Raw genomic sequence first — 12,864 nt, forward strand, 5'->3', positions numbered from 1 at the left:
TATTATATGATTATGATTCTAAAATTTGAATCTAATATGTGCACCCATTCTCTTAGATCTCACTTCTTTACAAAATAATAGCATATCTGGAGTTCTCACTTAAAAGTGATTGTAGTTGTTATTGTATATCAAATTTTATTTTATTTTATATAATTATTTTTACAAATTATGAACCATAATTGACCTCCATGCTCAGCCTGCGTATACGACAGCTAATTAGAAAATTATTCTTTGCATAACCTATTAAAAAAGTCTGGTGCCGTCAGATCAGGTGACCTTGTGGGCCAGCGTAAATTGGAGTTCCTTGATATTAATTTGTTTTTAAGTATTCGTTGGAGCTCCACAATAACCGGTCTGGCTATGTGTGCTGTTGCTCCATCTTGTTGGAATCAAACGATATTGAAAGAGATATGTCTTCGATGCAGTTCTGGGTAAAAAACTTATTTAACATCTTTAAATAACGGTGCCCATTGACAGTTACTGTTAAACCGATTTGATAAAATTTTAAGCTGAAAAATCTTACTCATCACCAGACACCTTTTAAAAAATTGTTTAAAATGAATCGCCAATATGCGTAAATACAGATTTTTTGTATTTATTTATTAAAACAAAGGTCTCTCATACGAACTTGCTTACGATCTAACTTCGTGAAGATATCTCGTCAAATAAAACAGTTATCCATACAAGCACTTGAGTCCGATCGTTCAGTTTGTATGGCAGCTATATGCTATAGTAATCCGATATCCGCCGTTCGGACAAATGAGCATATATTATTTTATAAAAGGCTTTTCTTTTTCTGCTATAATAGATCGTTTCATTTCTATACTGTATGTTCTCATACATATATTGACCAGGAATCGGGTAAATATATAAGGACCAGATTATTATAAAAAGCAGTGATTACCTGTCAATGTTAAACTTAATAGCTTTTATGCATTTCCCAGTTAGTTCACAAGCTTCTAAACTTTATCCAAGTAGTTTTTTTTTAATTTTTCCCAACACAAACTGTTTAATCGAAGAACACGCAAACAAAGAGGACAGGCATTTTGATTCATTTTCATTATGACATGTTGACAAAAGCGAATTTATAGCAATTTCGACGTAAGCTTCAATACCTTTAATAGCTGCTTGATGCCTTGTGAACATTATGCTTAATATCTACTTTTTTAATTTCATCTTGATTATAAGAAAAAAATTGCCTTTTGTTAAGTACGCAAAGGCATTATTTAATAACAGTAATTTTTAGTTCACCACTTTTTCCGCGTGAGTTAGGGGGGAACTACCCCTTCCACCTGCACCGCGTCACATTCCTTGCATTTTGGCAATTTCAAGCAAACAATAAGAGTTCTCACACCCGCCTCCCGAACGCTGTCCAACAACCAACTGTCGAGCAAGATGTGCAATATACAAGTATATACATATGTGTATGTGTGTGTGTATGACAAAAGGACATTCGTGCGTGCTGCGTCGCGCATTCTACCGGCTCTACCGACTACATTGTCATCGGTGGCATCAAAATGCCTTCTAAATTAAATTTGTTCATGCGTAAGGCAGTTTGCGTTTTTTCTTTGAGCTCTTTCTATTGTTCACTTTTACTTGTTGGGGAATTCCTTTAGCAACAGTTTGCTTTCACTGGCACATTCGTGTTGATCCATTGAGGGGCGTTTTAGTGAGGCAGGCGGTTGGTAAGATAGACAAATCATAATTCGCTGGCGAAACAAATAAGTGGCAACCACAATTGGCTGTTTTTGCCAAGCGATTTAGTCGTTTTTGTTTCTGCTTACACAAACTTGCAAATTAGGGGTGTCCTTATTTACAATTTTAAATTTATACATAGTGCATTAAGTAGGTTTTGATTTAAAATTTGATATTCTGTATAGAGGAACCCATCTTGAATGAAAGCACACCATCTAGAATGAAAGCACAAATAGTTTTGCATCTAAGTGACCCACAAAACTAAAAAATGTAACATAAATACGAACCACCCTAATAAATAGTATATGTAAATTGTTAACTCTGTTTATCCAGCATAAATTGCGTGGCTTTTCGGCGATTTTTGCTTGATTTTTTGCGCGTCATTTGCCACTTGCCATATGTAAGCCAACTATACAGAATTGTTGTCTTTTTTGCCACATGAAAATATTTGCTATCTTTAGAGTTTAGCTTCAAGCGACAGCTGTTGTGGTTTTATTACCAAGGTAACAGCTGTAGATTTTTTTTCTGATTACTCAACTCTTTGTATACTGAATTAAATCCATGTAGGTATGTGTATGTGCATGTCCTCGATGGTGTAGTGTGTCAGTTTTTATCTGAAGCTTACATTCTCATTAAATTTCACTTTTTTTTTCTGCAGATGTTGCGAAATTGCCGCTGCAACCGGTTTAGTTTTGCGTCGAATTCGCCTCGAACTAATATAAAGATGTGACAATTTTTAATTCAACATTCAATTTATATAACTTTTGAAGCGTATTCCCAAACCTTTGTCCCAATTCATAACACCTAGAGATTTTAAAAAATTCTTTCTTAATGCTTGCTGAAATTAAATTTGACACGATCGGCGATGCTGATTAGGGATAAACCTATCTGCCTTTAAATGTTTACTTTACAGATCTGTTGAAGTTCATTTGATTTTGTTTATAGTTCATATTTTTTCCGGAACTTCATTGGATTCAAGCAAAATTAAATGAGTAGATATGGTTTGAAGAACAATTGGAATCTGAAAGCTCTTAATCGGTTGACTACTAATGACTATAATTTTATAGAAAGCAAATAATGTCAAGTTGTCACAATCATCTGCTGATTATAACTGAATATAACTGAGTTAAAGATAAATCAATGGACCGCGTTTACGGCAATCATTATATTATATGTACATACAAGTATAATGATTTTCTAAAACTCGAATGTTCACTATATAAGGTTACTAGACCAAAATTATATTCCTACAAAGAACCGTTTCGCACCACTTAATTAAGCTGGATAGAAAAAGAAGAGAGATGGAAGTCATACGCGTCGAAAGGCATAAAAACCCCACCGAAACCGAATTTCCATCTGCGAATCGCTGCTGAATCGCAACAAAATCGAATAATTTTTAAATTTGATGGTTACTGGGGATAAAAAGTTTTTCGCTAACGATAACCTGAAACATAAACCATCTTGGAACGCCGCTAAGCGGTGACCATGTTAGGATTGCGGGCATGGAAAGTTTTGCGATGTTTTTGGTAGGATTGGTAGGGAGTCATCTGCTATGAGTTGTTCCACTACAGGCAAACTCTTAATTCGGACTTGTGCTGTCAAAAATTGCGGCGTCTGAATAAAGCAATCGCCTCGAAACGGCTAACTCTGGCCATTAGAAGAGGAATTTTGTTCCATCAGGACAATGCCAGGCCACATACATCGACAGTGACTCGCCAGAAGCACCAGGAGCTTGATTGGGAGGTTCTTATGCATCCAACTTTTGAAGCGGACCTGGCACCAAGTGATTACTATCTGTTTCTGTTTATGCCGAATTATGTTGCTGTTGAAGAACTTGCGTAGAGAGAGCTTTTTAAAAACGGCTGTTATATTTTTTTTTTGATTATGACGAAGGTTTCTATGAGAGTGGCATTTTGAAATTACTTAAAAAAATGGCAACAAGTTATCGAAAAAAACGATGGATAATTGACCTATGTAAATCGGATCATTCTAACTATGCTAAGTAAATCCTTTAATTTAATACAAAAATAATTGAATTCATTTTACTAGACCTTATATTTCTAGCTTGCAGCGGCTTAAAATATGTAGACAGCTCTATTTGACCTATATCATTAAAATTTACTCCACAAACAGAAGAAGAAGCTCAGTCACGTACTTATCAAAGCTGTAAATGATATATGTAATATATAAAAAATATCTTATTTTTTCTGTATTTTATAAAATACTTAAATGGAAATCAACAAGTTTTTCGCATTTGCGAATGCTAATGTGAATAAAAAATTCTTCAGCACTTATATAATATAGCAGAGCTACAATTTTACAAAATTACAAATTATATGATTCCACAAAAACAAACAAAAAAGGCATTATCAAATACCGTTATAATGGCAGCTGTGTTATGTGCGGTCCTCATAGTTATTGGATCGCTTTATCGGTGTTAATTACATACTTATAAAATTCAGTTTCCACTTTTCAATGCATATCAGCTTTGTGTAATATCGAATATTATTCGATTGAACATAAACCCATAATTGCAAACAATATTTTAAAACAGTTTTCAAGTGTTTTAAACAGCACTTGAGCGGTGATTGAATAGGATCTCTCCCCACCGCAACCCACTTTAGTTTTTGTTGTTTCACGGTTGTTGGCAACTGTGCACCATGGAAAACATATTTTTAAGGGCATTAAAGTGTTAAGTGGCAGTTGCAGTGGTTGCCAATTTGTTATCCCCCATCCCGTTGGCGTACACTTTTGCCCGCAATGAAATGCGCACGACCCGACGGCGCGTTATCAGTAAGTGCGAGTAAATATACAAATTTCGTGCCAAAAGCGTTCGACGTTGTCAGTTGACACCTTTACTCGTCTGCCGCCGGCACACTGTTCCACCATACTTCTTCTTCTTTATTTTTGTGTGCCTGTGTTTCGCCGGCTGGTTAATTTTCGCGCGCTCTCGCCCGTATCTACTCGCCTGTTGCAGCTGTTCGCGCTGCCTCTTCGTGGCTTCGTGGCTTTTTGATGAAAATTTATTTCAATTGACTTTAATCGAAATAAACTGTCTGCGTTCGCATTCCATACCGATTCTGTAGGCGCTCCTGTACATGTCAATAATGCGCGGACGTGTGTGTGTGTGGGTCTGTGAGTGCCCACTTTCGCCGTTGTTGCTACTGCTGTTGTCACCTCCTTCCCGGCAGTTGCAAGACCTTTCAAACGGTTTGTTTTCTGTTTTGATTTTGCTTATTTTTTCTACAAAAAAGTTCATGCAGTCTGTTTTGTTTGTTGCTTTTGCTTTTTGTACTTTGCATTTTTATTGCCTTTCGTGCTGGTGTTCTCGTTGCTGTTGCTATTGTTGTTGTTGCTTTAGTTGTCGCAATTTGTGACAATTGCCGGCGTTGTTGGCATTAAAATCAAAATAATTTTCAAAATTGCTTCTAGCGTGTTGCTGTTGTTGTTGTTGTCGCTGACGTTCGCCAATTTCACTTAGTTACACCAGTTGAACTCCCGAGTGATGTGACGGTCAATCAGCGTTGGCCGGTTGACCGACCATGACTTGTGGCCACAGCGCACTGCATAAAACTGAAACGAATTTTGTGCAACCTTCATAAGCTGCAGTCCTTCTCTTCTTCCCATGACACGCATCTTAAAATAAATTCATGGAAGACCAAAAAGAAACATTACAAACCATTTTATGTACTCAACTTACCCCACCTTCCGCAGACGCCTAGTAAATTTTGCTTCTTAATACAAAAACATTTGGTACTAAGCTAGTATAAAACCTAGTCATAGCGACACGATCGAATGAAAGTATATAATATAATATATTCTCTGCTTATGTCTACACTGAAAATAATATGAATGGTAGATTTGTTTAGAGACTGTAAAAGTGACCATGGACAACTGATAGGCATTTGTTCCCGAATAAATATTGCCGCAACATACTTTGATATTGACTTTCTCTATATACAGATCTTCGCATGCCCACACTTTTAGGCTTATTCATTATTAATTTACGAATAAATTAATCAATATGATTTGCTCTATAAATGCGATTGTTTATTTGGTTGAAAAACGTTACTAAATATATTGTGAGGGACAAATTAAAGACAACTAGTTCCTATTTATTTGAAAACCGGAATATTTAATTTTTTTAGTATATGTATTTACATATCGAGAATAAATATTGTGCACCCTAACACAACTAACACTAAAGGCGTGAACTTTAGAATGGGTAATTTGAATAAAATACAATTTTTTCGTACTTGTTTTATGGCTTGTTCTTAAAATTTCGCTTTTATGAAGCCTGCCTTGTCTAGAATACATGAAAGCAAATTATCCACAAATTTTTCAGAGATCTGTAATTCCGCACACGTCTTTTTCTCTCTAAAAAGATGTTTATATATCGGGGCCGCCTATATCGGAGCTTTATAGCATGTAGTTGTCATACAAACTGATCGATCAAACTCCGTTCATTGTATGAATTGTTTTTTTATTAGATAAGATATTTTCATGAAATTTCGCTTAGATTACACCATTGACATATCACCAAGGCAACGTTACAATCTCCGAACATATCGTTCGAGTCGCACAACTTTAGCATTCACTTTTATGCTATAAGAAATGCCCATAAGTTATAATATATAAGTGCAGCCGAAGTTTAGGTTTTTCTTGTTTTAATTTATTTTTTAATGATCATAGCTATTATTAGATATTCAATAATTTTTTTTATTATTTTTAAAATAGTTTTATTTTTCTTCTTAATTAATTTATTTTTTTTTTAATTATTTGTCTTATTTTGCTTTAAATTTATTTTTAATTTTTATTTTATTTGATTTTTTAAAATTATATTCTTGTTGTTATTTTATTTTATTTTTCATAAGTTATTGATGTTTTTATTTTATTTTATTTCAATTATATTGTTGTTTTTATTCTATATTAGGTTTTTTTTAAATAATTTAATTTTATTTAATTTTTTCCTATTATTTTTTTGTTTTTAATTTATATTATAATTTTAATTAATTTTTTTTTATATATACATTATTTTTTTTTAAATTTTTTTATTTATTATATATTAATTTTTTTTTATTTTTTAATTTAATTTTTTTTTATATTTTTTTGTTATATTTTTTTTAATTTAATTTTTTTATATTGTTTTTAATTTATTTATTTTTTTTTTTTGTTTAAATTTTTTTTTTATAATTTTTATTGGTATATTATGCGATTTAAAAATTTTTTTTTTACTTCTTTCCGAGTCATCACAATTGCTTTGAATTAAATCATTTGTAAATATTATTTAAATCTCTTTTTTAAATCAACTATTAGCATCTATTTAGTGTCAACCACTTATTCGCCGCTCAAGCGGCAGTGTGCCCTAAAAAGCTAAAACGAATCTATTTTTAATTTTTGTGCCATAAAAAGCTAAAACGAATCTATTTTTAAATTCTGTTTTGATTCGTTTATTTTTTATCCATGCGTTAATAGTTACTTGTTCAGTTTGTCGGGCATTGTGTCGCTATCAATTAATTTCACATATCTGTCCAACTTTGCCACACTATTTTAAAAAGACATATGTATGTATATGGTATACGTATCAGAAGACATGTAGACAAACACACAAATATTTGTGTAAGCATATTAACGCCTAAAGATGTGGAAATCGGGCAAATAAAAAAGTCATAAAATTTGGACAAAAATTCAAAAATTATATTTGCATTTCTTATGTGTGCGTGGGACCAATGTAAACTTAAACGCTTGCGGGTGCCGGAGACGTAGCTACGCAGTCGGACATGCAGCTGGCGGCCAAACAAATAAACAAACATTAGAGCGACGAGCAACTGCTGAAATCGGCAGCAGGCGCTTTTGGAGGGAAACGTGGAAATTTTTCGTAATAAAATCAAATATTAAAATATCTATTTTGAAATGACATGACTTAAGTAAATGTTGTTTATTCAAAAATAAAACACAAAATGTGTCAAAAATATGTAGCTATGTAGCTTCAATTTCATATATTTCCCGATTATGATCCGATATTTGCCATGCACACACACACCCACCTTTCACTGCAGCGCTTCGTTATTTCGCCGAATTCGCAGCACAGTGGCATTCTCTTGCTTCCAGTAGCGTCTGGCAGATATGAAACTGTATCGCCGATTTGCGCTGATGATAAGCGTGTCTGTTCGCTGCCAACAATATGTTCACGCTTAACGGTATTGCCAACTCATTGAATGCAACAAATGGCAGCAGGCCGAGCAGCCAGTCGGACAAATGTAACCAATTAATTGAAATGCAACAAAAACATATGCGAGTGAGTATAAAAAGCGACCAAAATGCAATAACATTTGACTGCAATAAAACGTAAAGTCGATTATTTTGCATGCGACAGAAAAATAATTGCCGGCAATTTGCATATGGCAGCACGCTCAATATGGTCTGTCTGCCTTTGCTATTCCGCACACACACATACATATATATTTTTGTTTATATACATATATTAGTGTATTTAATACTGGACTTTTTCAACAAAATATCTACTGCATCCACGCATCGATAATAGCCATGCATAGGAGGGTGGTCGGTAAGGCGTTCTGTAATATGTGTCATTAGCTAGCACATACAATCATGGTTATATTATAAAAACATATGTTTCCATGCTTATTATATGCAAGTGCGAAATTACACGTAACTTGCTTATAAATTACAAGAACTATAGAGCACTGTATTCGATTCGCCAAACTTTAGAGAGTAACGAATGGAGCAGAGAATTGGTATGAATCACACTGCTTTAATAAAAATCTCTGCAAAAAATAGTGAGAGTACATGTGTGCTCTTACTCTATATGCTGAAATTGGGTATAAATTACTCCAGCACATATCTTTAGTGTACAGTTTTTTAAGAATTGTTCCCAAACAAATTTTATTCGACAATAGTTGAAGATAAATTAGTTGAATCTTTGTTTACACAACTCCACAGTGCTAGCGTATAAAATAAGTTACTATTTTCTACGAATTTTTGAAACTAGTGTCTTCTTGTAGGCTTTCGGTTACAAAAGGGTTTAGTTAGTCTTTTCATAAGATATGCTCAAACTTTGCGACTAATCGCGGCTTAATTCCGGAATGGCGCGTTTTGAAGCATTATATTCCAGAAATCTATGTTATTTCATGGAATAACGTGAACGTCTAATCCTCGACATTATCCAAATTTGTTAGGTCCAGATGAAACCCGGTATAGTGTAGTTGCAATAAAAAAAGGAAGGTTTTTGCAAGTTTAGACCACCTAGTATTTATTTTAATATGATAATAGTGAGGCTTCGAAAGCCATATAATGCAAAGGTTTTATAATAAAAATAGTTCAAAAAAGTTTGAAAATGATCTTGAAATTTAAAAAATTAGCTTACGAAATTTCTAGAGAAGATTTGAGGTAGTAATTTGCCGAGTGTTGCCGCCGTGCAAAACACAATACGGCCGATTTTCGTCGCAGCTAGTGTGTATTCCGAGCTCAAAAATATCACAATAAATGACGAAACCAAACATAAACAATCTTAATATTGCCAACGCTAACATTTTCTTCAATTTTTTTGAAAATTCTTAAGATTTTTACTGAAAATAACCTTTCTTTGATATGGTGATGCCGTTTTTGCCGCCGCGGTCGGCGATCAAATTAGAAATAGCTCTATCTCAAAAACCGTCATGGTGGTTGAAATTCGCCGCCGTCGCGTATTGTGTTCATCTTCATATACAGTCGTGTGTTCAAATCACCGACGGCGTCAGCGAGTACGACGAATATTCGTCGTCGCCCGTATTGTGTTTAAGCTATGATACTAACCTAACCAAGCTAACACCTCGTTCTGACCCTGTCGTAAGAGCACGCTTTCTAAATCAAATGTTAGATGATTTGGATGAAAATTCACCGTACTCTCCTCAAAAAAAAAGATACAAAAAACAGTTGCAGCAACCACAGTAAATTTTATTTAATAACAAGAGTCAGAATTTCAGAAATGGATTTCCAATGACGCATTGCCTGTTACCAAAACTGAGTGTTTGATGAACTTTCGGTACATAGTTTGTTATGAGCTGTATATTTTAATAATTGTTGAACATCATCCAAGCACAACCACGAATTGCTCCAACTCCTATGTGCGATCACCACATTGGATCCACTAGTTCTATCCAACCGCTTACTGGTATGAGTCAGTAATATTATGTTATTGTTATATTTTGTTGTATTTTTTTGCACATCACAATTGGTCTTTATTAAGGAGTCACATTTTCGAATTCTCCACAATATTTTGCATTTCCTCCGCGGCATTAATTTCTTAATTTTGCTCACTTGGCTGGTTCAGCGAAGCAATACAATGAGTGGCCTTCAAATCGGTAAAGTCACTTTGCCACCGAGCAGCGAGTAGCGAGTGAGTGTAAATAATGAAGCGTGATTTAAGAAATCAAAGCAAAGCATGGCTAAAGAGACAAATAAACAAATAAGTACATTGACACTGTCAGGCAGAGGAAATATCAAATTATAATGTACATACACAACAACAACGAAAAGTGGAAATTTCTAGTTGCGGCGTTGAAGAATAATTTTCATTCATTGCAAGCAGCCAAGCTGAACGTCATCCCGGGAATCATCAAAATTAAATTCGCGAAAGCTGAGACAACAAAAAAACAAAAACAACAAGAACAGCGAACAGTTCTGGGACAACGCAGATACTCCGTCAAGCCATGTCAGACTGACAGGCCCGATTATGTTTCTGTGCCATGCACATGCGTCTGTAAAGTAGTGTGCGTGTGTGAGTGTGTGTCTGCATGGGCTTGTGGTTTGGCGTATTAAAGCACGCGAGTTTTCGCTACATTTGCCGCTGACAAGGGGGAGGGGCAACGTCTATGCCACTGCAGTCATTATCAGCGATAAGCGCCTGTCATTCAGTTTTTGTCACAAAAATTTCTCTGTTTGGTTTTGGCACTTTTTATTTGCAGTGTGTGTCTGACTCAAGCTCAGCATATGTTTAAAAGCATCTTTTGTGCGCTGCTGCGCTGCTCGGTCGTCGTCGGAGAAACGCGCGCTGCGTTTTTGATAAGCAGATTTCCAATTGTCAATTAGACGTTGCATGACTAAAACGCCTCTAACTGCTGCGACATCGTGTAAGCAGCGTGCGTGAAAAGTGATTTACATTCGCCTTGCCCCTTTTCCATTCACGTTAGTATGTCTTTATGTATGGCGTAAGTATGTCTGTTGTTTCATGTAAATATAACCCCTGAAAACTGAAGACAAAATGAAGCTACAGAAGTACGGTTCGAGCTTTCCCCTGTTAGGAGTTTAATCTAAAATACGAAAATATTGATCAAGATTTATGTTGTCCATAGCTTTGGTATGTTCGTGGTCGCTGGTTTCAACGTTAGTTGTCGGGTCTGAAGTATGCGTGCTGTGAAACCTCAAACAATGAAAGCAGAATGATAATTGCTGCAACTTTATGAGTCGGCGCGAATTTGTTTGGTCCTAATGAATTGAAGGACAATCCGGGATATAACCTTGTGACTGCATACGACTGGGCATAATCTCAATCATAACAACTTTTAATTTGATGTTTAACCTTGAAATATATATTTGCTTATGAAAATGCACTAAAGGTCTCAAAGTTGTTGGAATAAAAGACTGTCCTGACCTATTCCGGATTCCGGCAAGTATTTATAGAGTTTTCTGAAGAGAGTAGGCCCAGTTTCGGTTCTCTTTCCTAAACGTTATAACTTTTTCAGCTAAAAGGGTAACAAAGGTTCATATTTAGCCGATTGTGGCTACTTTCCATTCTAAAACCAGACAAAATGGCGCTTAGGTAAGAGATATGAATCGACTAGCTGATCGGCAACACGACTAAATGTAGGAAGATAGGGCAGGCCTATTGAAGGTCTACTTGAAAAAATATTTTCTGCTTAGACTGCCGCCGACTTGAGTGAAATCGAGAAGGCTTGCATCAATAGTTGCTTTATCAAAAGAACACAGCTGGGACTGATAGAGGAAATTATTGAAATTTTTCAGCTTAAAGCAACAACAATGACAGAAATTAGCAAACATAATTGAGGGTTGTCAAAACCCCAAACTGCAACACATTTTAATGCATGTATATAAGTATGTATGCTGCCATGCATGCAACATGTGACACTGTTGCATGAATAGCATAGCCCACAGCTTCCACAAAAGCGGTGCACACATTGTTGTTGCGCACACGTATTTTGTGGCAATATATTGTTCCTCTCGTTTAATGCATGTGGCATGCAACATATGTAATGCTTGCATATTGAAATTCACATATGTACATAGCTGCCCCTACTACATTTAGCATTTTGTCATTTATTTTTATTGTTGCATGTCGCAATGTTGCTGGCATTGTATGAATGTGTCGCTTTGGCCTTTACGCCTGCCACATGCCGCATACACGTGTACAAGTTTATTTGGTGTACACATTTTTGGGTGCACATTCCTACTTGTTGTTGCACTCGATTTTGTTGCATTTTAGACCGTGCCAACAGAACGTTGCAAACAGCAAGTAGTAGCCATTCTGTGGGACATGCCACGGCTTGCCGTGCGTAAACACGCGGCACTCTCGTTGCATATATTTTTTGTTTGCTTTGTTGCTTTCTATTCTTCTATTCATGACTCTGTGCTGCATCTGCTTTTTGGTTGCTTGTGGAATTTCGTGTGTTTCATCTTTTGTTGCCCCCATTCTTTTGTGTTAGTGTGGCTCGTGTGTGTTGCATTTTTAAAGGCGATCGAAGGCATTTCCCACGATGCATGCGTCATGCAGCATGCCACAGGCGCAAATATGCTCGTTTGCTGATCATACAAAGGAATTCGACAGCTTTGCACCCACTTTCCCGGCATTCACTCTCGTTTTCTTCAAATACACATTTGCATGTTTGAAAACTGTTGCCACTTCAGAGGCATCTAAGACCTCAAGGATGTGCAATTTTTCATTTCGTTTTAAATCTAGAACATAGAACTTAGAACTAGAACGGAATATTTGTCGCCGATCTTGGGGCTACAACGAGCAAGGTAAAGTAAAATGCAGTAAATTATCATCAATTTCGTGCTGAGTGATTTATCTAATTAAATGGCTTTGGCAAAGATGGCGAATAAAACAAAGCTACATCCTAAAGTTTGGGAAGCAACAGTAGTGGTGTGTAT

At 35.6% G+C, this 12,864-nt stretch overlaps 1 protein-coding gene across 10 annotated transcripts in view; it reads left to right on the plus strand.

The window, feature by feature from the left end:
• heph (polypyrimidine tract-binding protein 1 heph) overlaps nt 1–12,864 on the plus strand; it is a 366,239-nt gene that overhangs the window by 17,626 nt on the left and 335,749 nt on the right. The gene's annotated exons all lie outside the window — the stretch shown is intronic.

Source organism: Bactrocera oleae, chromosome 2, assembly GCF_042242935.1.
Source record: "Bactrocera oleae isolate idBacOlea1 chromosome 2, idBacOlea1, whole genome shotgun sequence".
Classification (NCBI taxonomy): domain Eukaryota; kingdom Metazoa; phylum Arthropoda; class Insecta; order Diptera; family Tephritidae; genus Bactrocera; species Bactrocera oleae.